The 17,194-nt window shown below is 43.8% G+C and overlaps 1 protein-coding gene across 2 annotated transcripts in view; it reads left to right on the forward strand.

Moving 5' to 3' along the window:
- The window catches only part of PPEF1 (protein phosphatase with EF-hand domain 1), a 587,279-nt gene that overhangs the window by 461,131 nt on the left and 108,954 nt on the right, over window positions 1-17,194 (forward strand). The window lies entirely within an intron of this gene.

The following is a 17,194-nucleotide window of genomic DNA, read 5'->3' on the forward strand; positions in this document are numbered from 1 at the left end:
TTATATTAGAGAGCTTGTGCGGGTGCCAGTCAAATATTCCGTCATGCAGAAAAAGTGAACCAAAGAAAAAGCATTTTTTAGCAGTAGCATTTAATAAGAGCAAGTTTACAGTTTAAGTTGATGAGAGATTTGTCACATGATGCTTTTAAAGGCGTAGTTAGTTTCCATGCTGGCTGAATCATTGTTTTTGTTTGTTAATGTTAAAGGTTTTTATACTGTGCACTGCTGCCACCTGCATGGTCTCTAGGCGCTAAGGTGGTTCTGTAAAATAAGAAGGGGAGGTGGGAATGTTAGTGGGAAGAGCGGGAAAAGATCCACAGTGCTGCGATGTGCTGTTGGCAGTTTCAGTTCGGAAACACTGTTCGCTGGGCCTGGGTGCGACATTAGAAAGGAGGGCGCCATGTGGTGTTGTGCAAGATTGTGCGTTTCGTTTTGTGGTTGTGTTTTCTGAAGTACGTGCGGTTTACTCTGTTGTAGAGGTCTGGTTGTATTTAGTGCAGAATGTGAGCGGTCTATGCAGGAACGTTGAGTTCAGTACGGATTGTTAGTGGCAGTCGTAATCGTTCCTTTTTGATTAGTTGTGCCTGCCTCCCAAGTTTCACTTCTGGGTTTAATGATAACTGTTGCCTCAGGGGTCATAGTTCCTATGCTTATCTGGCATTCCGCCAGCTGTCCAAATTCTTTTTTGCGGGCCCTATTTCTGGCTAGGTGACGTGTTCCCTTCCCTAAGGGTATCCAAAGGGGACGGATAGTTCTCTTCCTCGCTACCCTTAGGAAATTGCCTATTATCTGTCCGTCGGGTCTGGTGCGATACTCCTGTACATTTGCTGGCCCTCACTGGGGGTACGCTTAGGCTGGGTGTTTCCCTGTCCTGTTTTACCCTCCCCATGTCTCATGCCTGGTGCAATCGTGTTATGCTGCATTGGTTTATAGTGATTTTTTCGAATGAAACTTATTCGAATGCCATTATCTCGAAAACATTACGTCGAAAAAAAATGCGAATGTGTATTTTATTTATTTCTTTTGTTTTAATGGGGGGTTCCCCCAAAACCCCATTTTTTTGAACACTTAAACACTAAACGTATTAAATAAAAAAAATACATTCGAAAAAAAAATTTGCGGCAAAATGTTTTCGAGATAATTGCATTTCGAAAAAATGCATTCGAAAAAATGACCGGATCCCGCTGCTTCACTAGTCAAACAAAGCATATATAACTTTTGTGACTCCACACAGTGTTTTGAGATAACCTATCACCATCTCAAAATACACTGTCAAGAGACCATCAATATTTAAATAGGCTCCACACCTGTAGTAGTTAATTTAAACACTTAACAGTGCTCAGGGACTGATCCTGACTGTTTCCTTTGGTCTCTATGTGATTATTTGTGAGAACATATGTACGTTGCGATGCCCCTGGCACTGTACACTTCCTTTCTCCATCTTATCGAGCTTGCATCCAGTCTGAAAGGCTCCAGTTCTACTGATAGCCCAAATATGCCCTCGCAAGAAATCGCATTGGAAAATGATACTCCGCTGTTTAAACTGTGGTAAACAAAGTGTCATTGACAGAGTGAGCTAGGACCCGGATACCTAGCAGCCATTTATAACCAGTTTATTTTCAGCTGGTTTCCCTAGTTTCCTTTCCGTGTTTACAGTGAAAAGGTGCAGTGATCTATTTAGGGACAGGAACCCTGCGCAGCTTGTATTTTGGAAGTTGGAGAAATGGTATCCAGTGATGTTACCGAAATGATAATAATGAATGAATTATTACCGAAACAAAAAAAGAAAGGTAAATATGAAGGGAGTGGGGGTAGACGGTTAAAGGTGTGGGGGCGGTTCAGGGTCGGGTAACAAACATTGGGAAACGGGGGTTTGGGGGACCCCCCAATATAAAAAGAAATTATTTTTTTTCTGGTAAGGATTCATCAGAAATCATTTCAGTAAGATCACATGGAAGCCGGACAAATGTATATGAAGGAGCCATGTAAAATATTTGCCACGTCTTAAATTGCACAGCCTGTAGTGTGAGGCAGAAAGGATCGATAACACGGAGAGCAGAAAGGGAGCAGCCAATGCCAATACACAGATGTCCTCACAGGAAATCACCAGGAGGTCAACACTCCTCTCCAGTATAGGAAACCGCAACCGATTTTGCTTCGTACATTTTAGCCCACCCAGCATAAGTGTTGGCCTTGTTGAGGTACTTTGTTTAGCCACGCGGGCCTGCTTTCTGCTGTTGATTAGGTGGGCTTACAGGCCAGTTTTGATCACACTCTGCCGTGGTCAGCAGGCACGCAAATCATCGAACTGACAACCTGCAACATTAGATGCCTATTGTGGCTTTGTGACATAGGCTGAGTAGTGTGGGTTCCCCCCCCCTGCTCTTGGCCCTGTTGTTGTATGCCCTGACCCAGAAATGATAATGCGTACACAGTTCTGTTTGCGTGGAAAAATTAGTGGCCGTAGGCCTTTTTATTATATACAACAATGACGCTATACACTGGTTATGACAACTGTACTGTAGCTAACACTTTTTTGGGCACCTCGTGTCCAGGGGTTGGGATGCCCCCCTTTCCTTTAGCCTCCATTTCGTTGTCCTGTGGCATCCTTTCCTGGACACGTGCCGCCGCCTACGACTTCTCTTATACCGTGTACCGTGAAAAAAGTACTCGGCGTTCCTGTTCCGGCTTTCCTCCTTCCTTTCTTGTAGGGCGGGTTGGGTGGAAAACGAATCCTTTACCGCCTTATCCAGGCCCTGGGAGCTTACCCGAGTGAGGTGAGCTCCTAACCTGGTTGTGACTTGGTCCTGCTTCTCTGGGGTATTTATACCCCTTTCACCTTTTGTTGTGCTGATTGCGGGCCGGTGCTCCTTCCTGTCCTCCGCCCCACCCCTGTTACTTTCCCACCTTGCCTCTACCTTCTTGCGTGTCTTTGAGGCACGCCGCGGGTGGGGGCGCCGCTCTGGCTGCCCCTCCCTTTTGTTTTCCCGCCTGTTGTGCTCCCCCCAGCCTGCGCCTAACTCCCCAGGCCCTCCATCGTGCCGCACTTCGTGCAGCACGGGGCCTGGGGCACTTAACTCGGGTGTCGCTTTTAACGTATCATTTTGTTTTTACTTTTATTTTTCAGAGAGAGTTACATCAAAGCAGAGCCACCACATCAGTTTATCAAATACAGTTGTGATGTACATTTGCATATTTCACGGTTGACATAACAGGTTAGGGTGATGTTGGAGGCGTAGCATCATTGTCCGATAGCATATTACATAGATAGAGTCGGAACGGGGCCCAAATGTCTTTAGGTCGACAGGTTAGCGAAACGGTCAATACCAATTGTTCCTCACATTCATTCACCATCGAAAAGTCCTTAAGGAAGTCTTCTCTACTTGGTACACTAACGGACTTCCAGTACTTCAAAATACAGCCTTTTGTGATAAGACATGCAATATTAAACAGTTCCCTGGTGGTCTCTGCCACCTTGCCAATGTCCCCTAAAGGGTATTTCAACTGAGAGGGGGATGCAGGGATTGACGTGATCTCCTCAAGGATTTCTGCAACCTCTCCCCAAAATCTTGTCACTAGGGGGCATGCCCAATATGCATTCGCATTCGGTGAGTCAAACTTTAGGCATTTTCCCGTGCATTTTCCCGTGCAGCCGCCCACAAATTTAGCCAACCTAGCTGGGGTATAATGGAGTTGATTCAGTATTTTAAATTGAATCACTCACAATCCTGAGTTCATGGATACAGTTCTAATGAGCTGAAAACATCAAAGCCATAGAGTTTAGTTTAATTCAATGCCAAGTCTCGTTCCCAGACCTCCTTAATGGTGTTACATGAACCAGAATGCGACTGAACCAAGGTGTATAACACTGAGACCCCTTTCCTTTGTCCTCCAACCGTTGTCATGGCTCTTATACATTCGTGAGTAGAGGGCTCCTCAGGGAACATTGGCCATTTATAAGAAAATACAGCCTTCATTCAGTGGGATTGAAAACGTTTGAGCTGCCCATCTCCCACTGATTCGACAAAGTCTCCCAGTTCACAGAATGTGCCCCCCGGGAACATATCACGCATCTAGAATTGTTTACTTGGGTCCCATGACCTCTGCAGGCCCTTGTCAAACGTGGGTGCAATGCTGGGGAAGTTTCATAGTGGAATTTCCGGATCATATGGGGTTGTCAGTCTGATCCTCTTATATATCTTGGACCACGCATGCGTTGTGGTGCTTACAGCGTCAAATTCGCAAGAGTCTTTATATTTAGGGCTGAAAATGCCTGATCTTACATCAATGGGGGAGGCAGCGTATTTCTCTAGAGGGATATGTGTGGCTGTGTCATCAGGGTCAAACCAATGTTTAGCGAATTGTGCCTGGGACACAAAGTAATACAAATCAAAGTTGGGGGCTGAAATACTGCCCTTCTAGAATGGTTCCGCCAATTTGGCCCATTTCAGTCTTGCCGTCTTTCTGCCCCACCCAATAGAGGTGGCGAATGTTTGGAGCTTCACAAAGAAGGTTTTTCCAGTTAACATGTCTTTTTTTTAATATCGCCTTTAGAAGAAATTGAAGGCTAAGTGGTCTCTGAGATGATGCAAAACTGTGACCTGCTGCTCCCAAACTGCACTATAGGTAATAAAGAAATACAGAGCCTCTAAATAACCCATGATTAATACAGCTATTAAAAGACACTTACAGAGGCCCATTTTGGAGTTCCCATACTTTGGCAGCGGGGACCTTTCTACTTTTACACTTAAGCGCAGTCTGGTCTCCACTGCCAAATTTTCCTCATTTGCATGGCAGAGTGCAAAGGAGAGGCAAGAAGTCAGCCTGCACGCTTGTACTGACTGCCATGCATGCACGGCAGGCAGCGTTCACAATTGATTCCTATGGAGTCCGTCTGCAGCTTGATGGTGCAAAAGCCAGCAGACTCTATAGGAAGCCCCAGTATTTATGCCACCATGAAAATCCATGTCGGTGCAAAAGAAGGGGTAATTGTATGGTGGAGAAGGAAGGGAGCGGATGAAACGTAAGTTACGCTCCACCCCTCCACTCCACCATACAAATGAATGAAAATTTGCCGTAACGTAAATGATATGCATAAAAGCATTACGCAAGGATTTTTATCCATGTCATTCCTGTTACGCAGGGCTCAAAATGAGCTCCATAATGCTGAGCTTGACTCAAACTAGTCAGATTAGAATGCAGGGAAAGCAAAGTAAATTGGGATCTTTGAATCCCTGAGCTACCAAAAGTTCATGACCAGTACATTGAAGATTTCACAAGTCGTACAGTCCAATATTCCTCGCCTCGTGCGGTACAGTTATGAACATGTAAAAATACATTTTGCGCATACTGTTTGGACCATGATGGCATGATGCAACCACCGCAAAACTGAGGGTTGGCAATCCCTGCGCCCCTCACCATCCGTGCTAACACACCTCAGCTCAACTGCAATAAAAACAATATTTTAAATGACTTTGTTTTAGCCTAAAAAAGGGAAATATACCCATATCGAATATAATGTAAGTGCTCCACGAGAACCCTCGGGAATCAAGTCCAGATGAAAAGGCCGAAGACGGGGCACTCATAGAAAAGCCGGGGTAGGTGAGGTGTAAGAGAGTTATAGAAGCAATGGCGTAATCAGCTGTTACAGCAGGTGCATGCACATTTGAACCAAACATCCCTGCGGCTTTTCCTTCGAGGTGCTATTACCTATGATAATGGCACTAATTTTACCTGGCAAAATTAGGCTGGAATGTGAACCTTAGGGAATGGGAATTATGAGAAGTTTGCAAACTTCACACATAATGCAATCATGATGACAAACAAAAATAAACAATGTTGGTGACCAGTAGTGCATATCAAGTCCACCTCTGCTGGCTGCTTGGGTTTGTAATGAATGGTGTCACCTCCAGGCCTTTCTATTGATCTCACCCCCATTTACTAACAAGTGCTTCTTCATGAGGTGTCTCGCAGTAGAATCATCTCATTAGAATGCTTTGTTGGCTATTTGCAACCGGATGAACAACGTTGTCTGCACAGTTGGCTAATGAGTGTTTACAGCTTCCTGTTCCATTACTTGGCTGTCACCAATCAAACACTCTCGTCCATTTCTTGGGGTGTGCAAAGCGAACACCTCCCCAGGAACCCAGGTATTTTGAGGATGCAGGGTCAGCTGGTCCCAGACATAATTCAGAGTTTAATTTACAGGCTCTACCCCTGTTGGTCTGTTTTTATTTGGTTTACATTCAAGTACAAAGACAGAAACCAAATGGCACAGATTCTGTAATGTTTGTTATCAGCAAAACATTTTGAATCAGGAGCGATTTGTAGTAGATTGCCGCAGATACAGCAGTGTGTGGGTATTTGAGAGTGACTATTATTAGTGGGCTATCCCTTAAGTGCAGATGTTCGGTGATTAGATACGTGAAGGATGCATAACAAGCATGCAGTATATAACATTGACTATAGGCAGGTGATCTTATCAGGCATTGTCTTTCACTGTTTTATCTTTAAGTTTGCCTGGTACATCAGTAAAACTCAGAAGCGATTTGTTCAGAAGTCTATTAACATATATCTGTGACAACTAGAGTTAATAAGATATGTGGTCAAGTGGCTACATTTCAGATTGAGCCCACATCCTGGCTTAGCCAAAGGGTGTGATCCTGGTGAAATCATGTACTCTCACTATACCTTAGTTGCAAAAATGAATCGCCCCCCCCCTCCCTAGAAGCTATTGAGTGCCTCACTAATGGTTTAATAGGCTATAGTTGTTTACAAAGGCAAACAATATGCCTTGTTGATAATGCACATGCTTTCTTTGTTACACTGCATTCACAGTAAAAATACATTTTTCACGTTTCCAAATGTGTGGGACGCCCTCAGGTTCTTGGTTACAAGTGGTCTTAATAATTGTTGGGAGGGGTTTCAGTACATTTAACAAAAACATGCTTACATGATTTAATGGGTGACAAGTGTCTTCTAGCTTCACTTGTTCTTTTAATTGAGGGTAAAATGCTCAAAACAATACATTACTCAACAATAAATGCTTTTACAGCAGGAGAATCTAGGAGAGTGTGCTTTGGTCCATGAACATACACATGACATAATATAATTGAGTTATGTGTTGCAATATGCTCTACTTTGGTTTGTTTAACAATGTATTTTTAAGTACTTGAGTTAAAACGTTTTAAAAAATTGCTTTTGTTCAGACTGCAATAATTGTATAATCTTGGGGAGGGGTTGCAGTGCAGGGTTTGCAGTATGTGCCTATTCTTCTGTTTCTCTTTGGGCGCTATAGATTGCAGAAACTGTTCTGGCTGCGGACACTCCCCCCCACAGGCCTGCCACTGCTTTCCCATGTTTGGCACTATTGTGAAGACCGCTAGAGGGTTAACCATTTCCCCACAGTAACCCTTTGAGGCAGTTCTTGAATTGAACCTGACCTTTAGTGCTCAAATACTCATTAACTTATAGGCCAAGCATACACTTAATAGATTGAATGTGTATCCAATAACACATACAATGACTGGTTCTTTTAGACAGCAAATATTCATGGCATAGCTGTTTTTTTTTTTGTCAACAGTACCTTTGGAAATGTGTCAGCCGGAGTATGGACTGCAGCCAGATAGGCTGAATGAAGGCAGGGCACAGCACATGCTGCTGCTACAAAAAAAGCTAGGAAAATAGTATTCCAGTATGTAATTCTGTTTGCAGTTTCATATGTATACGTTGGTCTTGTGTATTGTAACATATGACCTGCTGGCGGCTGCAAAGGTTTGGGCTACAGGGCATGATAGCTGACAGAGACCTTACAGTCTGCACAGTTAACAAGCATACATGTAATCAATTGAACATGTTTTCAGTGACAGATCACCTACACAAACAGGAAACAAAAATACTACAAAATATATCTGTATTGACCAAATGGGCTAGCAATGTTTGAATACAAGTCGCAGAGTCTGTCGAAGGTATAATACTGATGCTGTCCCTTTGCTAAAGTTAGGGTGAAAGAATGACTTGCACGTTTGCCTGTTAACTCTTTCCTATTCAGTAAAAACACTCAGCCCTTTTCTCTAGATCTGCATAGATCAAGCCAAACAACCAGTCCTAAAACCCATCATTTTACTTTTGAAACACCAATACTGAAGTGCTGCGATTGTGCATTACTCAAATAAGTGTTTTAAGTGATGTACATAATAATACGTGTTACAAGGTTTTTCAAACATTCGAGATAACCATCTGTTTTGCAAAACTAGCAGAGAAATTGAGTATTTTTGTAAAATGGACAAGTTCCTTTCCAGAAGCCATTTTTGTAGGATTAGGGTTATTTCTAAAATATACCTTCTGTTGGCACCCTAACATTTATTGACAAAAGCAGGAGTACCATTATTACATGATCATGCAATGACAAGTTCCCACATTTGAGTTCACCTCCTAAATTGCAGTCTTGGTTCAACTGCATGTGTGCCTACTGTGAGCTCAGGCAAAATGTAAGCAGCAGCTTTGCTAAAACATCATTGTACAGCTCAGCCTTGAGCGCAGAGCCCAGGCCTGATTCACACAAATGTGGCACTGAGTAGAAATGAAAATGCAAATGTCATTGAATATCATCTGCATGGGTGTGGATGATTAATGTTAAAGGTATTTATATAGCGCACCGTCACCAGCGGAGTTGGTCCCCAGACGCTCAGGCGGATCTGTAAACAAGGAGGGTGGGTAGGGTTAGTTGGGTGGAGGGGGAGTGGGAGAAGTGGTGTGCTGTTGGCGGCTTCAGTTCGATATCCACCGTGCACTGAGCTTTGGTGTGAGTATCGGACCGGGCGAGACCTTGTGTGCTGTTGGTGCTGTTTATGTGGTGTTTGTTGCTGGACGAGAGATGATTGTGTCTATTTTTGGGTGTGTTAGGTATGCAAAGATTTGAAAGTTGGGTTAGTGGGGTCTGTATCCTGGTACTGGTACATCTTGTTTCATTTTAATTGTGTTCCTATGGGTTGGGTTATTGCTAATTTCCTTTTTGGGCCGTCAGACTGTTGTGTGTGATGGCGTGGCGCGCTCCCAGCTGTATCCTAATGAGCGTTGTATAATGTGATTGGGTATGTCTAATTCTCTCCCTCTGGTGTAGGAGCTGGGGGTTGGGTGCTCCTTGTTCCCTTGCTATCTATTGTCACATGGGTCTGTTGGAGCTTAGGTGTGGTTCAGGGCCAGGGTGCTGTTGATGAGTTGTCCTAGTACTTCCGTCTTGGTCTGCCTTTGTATTCAGTCTTTAGTGTCCTCCTATCATGACTAGCTCACAGTTGGTTGTTCGGTATGTCGTTGAGTGTCTTGCTTGGATTCTTTTCAGAAGATTGCTTGGTGGGAATCGGGTTCTGTGTCTTTATTCATCATTGTTTTAGTTGTGTGCGTGTGTGTGTGTCACTGTGGGCGGTCTTCTAGTTACGAAGTGAAGAGCTAGGATTTGAGCAGTTTTCTCAATAGTAGGTAGTTTCTTGTGTTGCATATGTTCTTCGGTAGGTCGTTCCAAGTTTTCGTTGCTTGGTGGAAGAAGATCCTCTGAGTTTTCTTTTATTGTAGGGTTTTGGTTCCAGGTTTATGTCGTTGCTTGATCTGAGCTTTCTTGTTGGTTGATGCAGGCATGATTTGTCTCTCAGGAACTCAGCGCCTTGTTTGTGTACAGCTCTGTGCATGATGCATATTGTTTTGAATTTTATTTGTTGTTTTATTGGTAGCCAATGTAGTGTTTTTTGCGCAGGTGTGATGTCTTCTCTTCTGGGTTGTTTGAGATGCAATCTGGCTGCCGCATTTTGTATGCATTGTAGTTTTTTTAGAAGTCGTTCAGGCATACCCAAGTATAGGCTACTGGCGTAATATACCATGCACATGACGAGAGCGATGATGGTGATTGCTTTGTTGGCGAATGACAGGAATGGTAGGATCCTTTTTGCCGCTCGCAGGAGAAAGAAGCATTTCTTGAGTAGAGTGTTTACTTGTGGCTCTAGAGTAAATTTGTTGTCCATCAAGACTCCCAGGTTTAGGGTGACAGATCCAGATTAACCTTTTTCTCCATGGTTCAGCCAGCCTTGCTTGCTAGCTAATATTGGCCTTAGGGCATCAGTGCCTAAATCCTACGTCTTTTACATTGATTTTGAAAAGTAAATCAATCATGGTCTGTAATCTAGATCTCTTCCACAAAACTGTAATCTTGTCTCCTTCCAAAACTAAGCAAGCCCACATCCAAGTTCAGACTACCCACTATAACAAATTGAAACCTGCTTGGAAATAATTTTCGCATTGACTTTCAATTTATTCTAAAATTCAGCAGTGTAAATGGTCAATAAAAATGGTATCATTCCCTAGGTGTTCTCCCATTGACAATTTCCTCAACAACGATAAGCAAACCAGCTGCCTGTTTCATTGTATTGACTGCCTGTTCAGCCTGTTTTTTTCATTAGAAGTACTAGATTTTTCATAATGGATGACCATCAAAATTATTCTAAAGCAGCATATTGTATATGGAGAGTTACAAAATAGTGTTCATTGTCCAAAGGTTTGTACTCCATGAAATATGAACAGCTATTTTAAAAGGCAATAAAACATGAAGCTAATTAGTATGCAACCGAAGACTTTCTATATACAAATACGTTGTGTTATATAAAACTGTTTGATTTGCTTTGTGAACGTGGCAGTTAACTATTAAAATGGAACACATTTTAAAAATGATTAGTCTGCTAAAGCGCCTCTGGTAACTAAAATGGAGCATGTTTTCAAATGAATAACAAGGTGTTTAAATATGTGGTGTCTTGTATGTGAAGGCCTCCACATTTGTAGGAATTGAATTTGCATTCTGTGAAAAACGATCACGGGTAAATTGCAGATAAAGTCGAGTTAGTGCATAGTCTGTTGGCACAGCTCATGTTATAGTTTGTAAAAGCGGGGAAATGTGAAAAGGACTTTCGAATCTGTGTGTGACCTGTGAAACCTGTGTCAAATAAGCACATTTTGAATTAAAGAGAGCTTTGAAATAGAGACGCACATCCCTGTGTAATTGTTGCAACATTTTAAACCCAATAGTAAGTGAACTACATACATTCCCCAAGCGGCAGTGTCTAATTACAACAATACGAAATCCGGGAGATGTGAATAAGATCAGGTGGATTTCTGGGGCGTGCATTGTAGATCCTTTTCACAGATGTCAATTAAAACACAAATCGTGCTAGAGATCATACATAGAGATCAGGAATGCGGCAAACATTATGAAGAGGTTGCAATGGGAATTTTCTTAAAGGGAAATCTACAAAAATAAGAAGGGCACGCCCAAGAAGTCTGGCTTTGGAAATGCAGTGGGTAGGCCTTTTTCATCCCGTGAAACGTCTTACTTTCTGTGTTTTCAAAGCCATACCTATTTGCTTTGCCAGTGCTTGTTGAATGAAGAATCCTCACAGCTGGCTTTTTTGTTGAGAATCCCAGGAGTGACCATAAAATGACTGTACATTATGACCCCTCAGTACAGGCCTGAGGTTTATTGAGAGCCTTAGTCCATATATGTCGTAGTCTGTTAAACCTTATTTTCTTCTCTGGGGAATTATGGAGTTAAACGAGCGTGTTTCAGATCCTTGCAAGTTATGAATAGCTGCCTTTTTACATTCTCAATCTTCTGTGTTGTGCCTGGAGAGGTTGCCCTCAGCAGCGTTGATTATGTAGATGGGCTTAACTGTATAATGTGCCACCAAAGGGTTTGTAGTTCTCGAGTTCCATCTTTCCAAACCATTACACAATTGTTAATAGGGCCCCCTGTTGAATCCAACACTGCACCCGCTCCCTCCTCCCGCCCATATCATCAAGACAAATAGGAACATTTTACACTGATGTATTGGTTCAATATATTTTTTATTTACAAAGTCACTATTACATAAATCCAGCACTTGAAATTGCACTCTGAAGTGGAAGGCCAATTTGTTCAATGAGATTTAATCTCACGGTGGGGGTTTATCCCGTGACGCCCAGATTTTTCTGTTTCATAACAATGATTCAATGCAATGGGAATCATTTTTTAAAATGTATAACTAGCACGAGGTTTTGAGGGGGGACTGCTTATGCTTACACCCGTGTGCACGGTTCTCTCCTTGCTGTTTTGATTGTTTCTATGCCTGGGTGTAAATCCAGCATGGAAATCCAGGCGGACCTGTATATCCCTGCTCTTTTAATCCTAATGCATATACAAGTGTAAATGCTGCTCACAGTGACCATTCCTTCTAGATGCCATTTACACGAATCCCTAGGAATTCCTCCAGGTTTATTGCATGTGAAAAAAAAGTGGAGTCCATAAGGCGCCATGCATTGCGCCTTCATGAGAAGTCCATACCAGCTGAGTTGAGATGCTTGTGCATTGGATGCATGGAGCCACTCCGGTATGTGGAAGCAGTCGTTACGCTCTGCAGCTCTGTGCGTCAATGGCAAGTACATTCCACAGTTAGTGATGTAATGGTGACTACATTTGAGAACGCGAAAGCCTTCACCCCCATGAAAATGAGGCCCAATAGGTTTTCATTAATGTGTACTGACCATGTTGTCTTATCATAGACTCGCCCACTGTAGCCAACCTTCGCTTCTGTGGTTATCTTAACTTCTAACAGGATGCCCTGCCTCATACCCGGTAAGAACATGGAATATATCATCAACCCCGGTCTTTCATGACTGCCATGGAGAAAAAAAGGCCTGCTGGCATGCTAATGAGCATAAACGCAAAGTGGTCTCTGCACCTTTCTGGTAGGCAACTGAAAGACTTAGGAAGCGCTGTGACACGGACTGGTGAGTAGAGAAGGAGGGTGAAGGTGGAGGAACGCAGACCTCCCATCCATGCATGTATCTCGCACTCTCCACTGCCTGCAGTCTGCAGGGGTTGGGAAATATGGGGCATGATATTTCCTGAAACCGATTATCTTCAAGCTAGTTGGATGATGCTTTTAGGTTGCCAGCCTGTTGGATAGGGCACTAATGGCATTACAGACGTCTCAGTGGGCACACAGAACACCTTTGTGACGGTGCTGCCCTCAAGGACCAGCTCAGTCGGTACTTCATGTGATTAGTGTTGTCTAAAGTCGTGCAAAGTATGTTTTCATATCAAGGCCTTTTGAGCTTTGTCAGGACTATAAACTGTTTCATTGAACATGGGTACATTTGCTACCTCTGTATTCAGTTTCCTGTGTTCTGTGCCTGTTTGTGCAAATCCCCCTTTCAGTGTCTAAGTGTGGTCTTGAACTGTCCAGGAAGGGATATTTGATGCCTGTCTTAACATTGCTCCTCCCATTTTAAGAAGACCCTGACTAAGGTGATGCGGCCGACAGTGAGCAATGCATGGAGGCAGGCATCTGGATTGACCGTGATGATATTATGGACACATTCTAATGATTCAGGAAGTGAGCTACTCAGAATGCTATTCTGAGCGGTGTTTGCCAAATCCCTAGACTCCTGCCCCGAACACCCCATCTTAAACCTGGTGTGATGATAGTAACTACTGGCAAACTGGGGTTGCTAGTCCTGGGAATCATGAAGGTGAACACCAGGTCATTTGTCTACCGCAATTCAATTATTATGGAATTGCCCCTGCCTGGTGTTCATCACAGAAAGTTGGCTTACTCCGGTAATGGACTCTCGATTGGTTGACCTCATGCAACCAGTTCTAGAAGAAATGGGTAGTATGTTGCTGTGGTTTCCCAATGGGAACTCATCTATACCACCTTCAATCCCCTGCACCACAGACTGGTCTTTTCGGAACACGTGCATACTCTGTATTATGAGGAAGACTCAAGTTGCATGGATGCCAGGGTGACTTTATTCCACAGCTGTGGGGGATGGTCCATCACGTGACGGTAGAATTCCTGTATTTGATTGTGTTGGAGGATGTAAAAAATGGGTGAATTACCTCTTCAACTTTGAGGCAGCAGAATATCTGAACACCATGCTGTCCACCCACCAGATTTTCCTTGGCCTGGCACATAGACATGGTGATACACTCAACCTAAATTTTGTGGTGGGTGTGTCTGTGTGAGGAGTTAGTTTTCCTAACCTTCCATAGACTGCAAGTTGATTGACAAAGAAATTGGACTCACCATGTCTCTCTTCAATTGATGTGAGGGGTGCAAGGTTGCAGAAGTGTGAGTATGCCACGGTGCTGGCATGCTTGTTGGTAAAGACTTTTACTATAGAAATAAAGAAAAGGAAAAACCTATCTTGCCCTAATTCTATGAGGGTTTGCCCTACCTCAACTAAAACACTAAGGACTCTGTCAGGATGTCTTGTAAAATAATAAGTCCACCGTTCTGTGTTCAAGCCTATTTCCATCCCTTACGCTAACCTAACTAAGGTAAAACTGGGCGTCTCCTTGATTCAGAAGGAGGCTTCTTTCGCTCTGGATGTAGACCTTTAAAGTTTAGTTTGTAGTGCGAAAACACAAGGAGTGATTCCTTGAACACAGTTCACAAGTATCAATTCCCAAATGTATTGTTAAGTCTGGATCACTATCTGACTAAAGTGTAGCGCTTTTCTTCATAAAAATACTTGGCTATCGAACTCAGAATTCCAACAAATGTCTCTTTCTCTTTCACATGGGTCCCAGATCCCTCTGGGTTGTTTGTTACTTCCTGCCTTATTTAAAAACTCCTCTGTCTCTTCTCTGTGGCTCCCAGACCCCCTTTATATTATTCCGGGCACTTTGTGACTTGTTCTGGACCTCATCCTCTTGACCATATACTCCTTCGCTCTTGTATGGATCCCAGACCCCTTGTGCTTGGCTTTTGTTCCCTTGTCCAACTTCATATGGATCCCAGACCCTACTGTATTGCTTTCGCAGGTTCCCTACCCCAACTTCACTCACTGTCTAACTGAACAGACCTGGTGTACTCTGCTTCCAGGTACTGTTTCACATATGATAGTTTATACAGTTAATTTCAATCTCTCTCTTCTTGGTTTTCTCAGGGTCCCCGACCCATATACATTTTCTTTGCCTCTGCAGTTCACTTGGGATACATTCCCCTTTGATTGGTTTCCCAAGACACTTGGTTTACTCTCCTGCCAAGTGTCTACTGACGCAGCATATGTCTGTCTTTTTAATCTCTCCCTTCTCGAATGTGCTAGGGTCCCTGACCATTTACTTGGGCTTTGCCTCTGCTGTTCACTTTGGTCCCAGACCCTTCGGTATTGGCTTCCCTGGTTACTTTTTACTCTCCTGCCAAGTGTCCACTAATGCGGTATATGTCTGTACCTTTATATTTCCGTTTGGGTCTTTGACCCAGGTTTTATCATCTGTTTTACTTCGTATTGGGTCCCCACCCTCTTTAAGGTCCCCTGGTTCAGTTCCCAGCCCCTCTCATGGACCCAGGTAGTACCCATACCTTGCTTTCGGTTTCTTGCTGTGTGGCGCCTTCCTATGGCTTTTCTGACTTTGTGTGGGCAAGCTTCTGCTTCTCTGTTGGCTCCCGCTGTGATCACCATCCCTGCTCCAGCTTCAGCGAGTCGGACTGTCGAGCTACGCTCCAGGAGGTGTCTCAAGTCCTCCACGTGCTTGGTTTCCTTTTCCTTTTCCTTTCTCGTGGCCTGCCGAACCTTGGCAGCACCCTTAGAGATGGCGGTGTCTCCACACCGGCGTCATCTCTACACCAGCGTCACGGTCCACAGATTTTATCTGTGTCTCTGTCTGCGACATTCAAACTTCGCTCTGGGCTCCTTGGGGGCTGGCTTTGACAATTGACATTATCCTTCTTCTAATTTGTACTCTGAGTAACCAATAGGCATTCTCCAGCAACTAGACTGCATTTGATGCTTCTCATAGGTTTTCTTCATTATTCCATCCTTTCTCCTCGTCACAGTACTGAACTGATGATCATTACAGAACACAGTGGTACTCTTCTTTGTCTCAGTATTTTTCTGAGACTTGATTCCCTCAACTCTACAAAGATAGAAAGAGGTGTGGGGGACCAGAGGGTGCTGAGTGGAGTGAAAGGAAGGAGGGAACAGGGATGATTGAGGGGAATGCCTCGTTCTCCCAAGGAGATTGTCCCCATGTAATCCACCTGCTGATTACCACCGCCAGGGGGACTATCGGGTAGCGGCCTCACCTCCCTGGCCTCATTGGAAGGGCCTCCCCCCTGGAAGCAGTAACAATACCCTAGGATTTGTCAAAGGGGGCAGAGGCTGCCCAAGCTCAACTGGTTTGACATGTCCTTAAAGTCCCACGCAACTCTTCTTGCACAATGACTTTGATGCCTGACTAAAGCAGTATCATTTAGCTCTCAAAGTAGCTGTCGAAAGAATTACCCCTCAACGCGTAATCCTACACGAAAGAGCCTGAACATCCTATGGTATTCCTGTGAGCGCAGACATTTGTGCCATGATAAGCAAAAGAAAGAATGCTGCTTGGGTAGCAGCCAGCAGGAAGTAGACGGGAACGCTTGAAGGATTTATCAATGCGGTTTACAGGCGCAATATGCCGGCAACAAAAGTCTTATGTTTTCAGAGTCAGAGGGATAGCTCAGCAAGGTAAGCCCTCACCTCAGACATGGGGTGGGCTGGCGTTTATAAATTCAACTCCCCAGCACAGCTAATCTATCCTTCTGAGGTTGATAAATTAAGCATAATTAAATTTGGTAATAAAATCACCTATTATTACAGCACTTTGAAGTTGAAGGAATCTGGAATGAAGCGCTATATTAAAATAATCGCGAGGAAGTTGCTTCTTAGCGCATCCAAATGAAAGGTGTGAATGAGGGATGGAGCTTGTCTTAAATAGCTTCGTAGAGATTCAGATCAGCTTACGTCGACACACAAAACAAGTGCAGTGTGATGAGAAACAATACAATAAATGCAAGGTGGGAGTACAACAGTACAAGGGCACAGGCATCAACAATAAGTGCAAGGAGAAAGTACCTACCACCATCTTTGCCTCTAAACGCCCACCCTCTGCAGCCAGTAAATCTGTGGTATCGTTAACGAACTGTGATTCGCAAGGGTTCCAGATGCCACTTCAAGTGATGTGATGCTGGGACTGGGGCGGGCATGGGGAACATCCTCTGGCTACTCACACCATGCCACGTGAGAAAGGCAAGGGTTTGCCACAATTTAACCATAGCTTCTCTCACCCCTTTGAGAGAACCTAGGAACAGCATTGACAGAGAACCAGCAGTGCCTTTATGCTTGGCTCCCC

This window comes from Ambystoma mexicanum, chromosome 7p, assembly GCF_040938575.1.
Source record: "Ambystoma mexicanum isolate Mex_15411 chromosome 7p, UKY_AmexF1_1, whole genome shotgun sequence".
Taxonomy (NCBI): Eukaryota; Metazoa; Chordata; class Amphibia; order Caudata; family Ambystomatidae; genus Ambystoma; species Ambystoma mexicanum.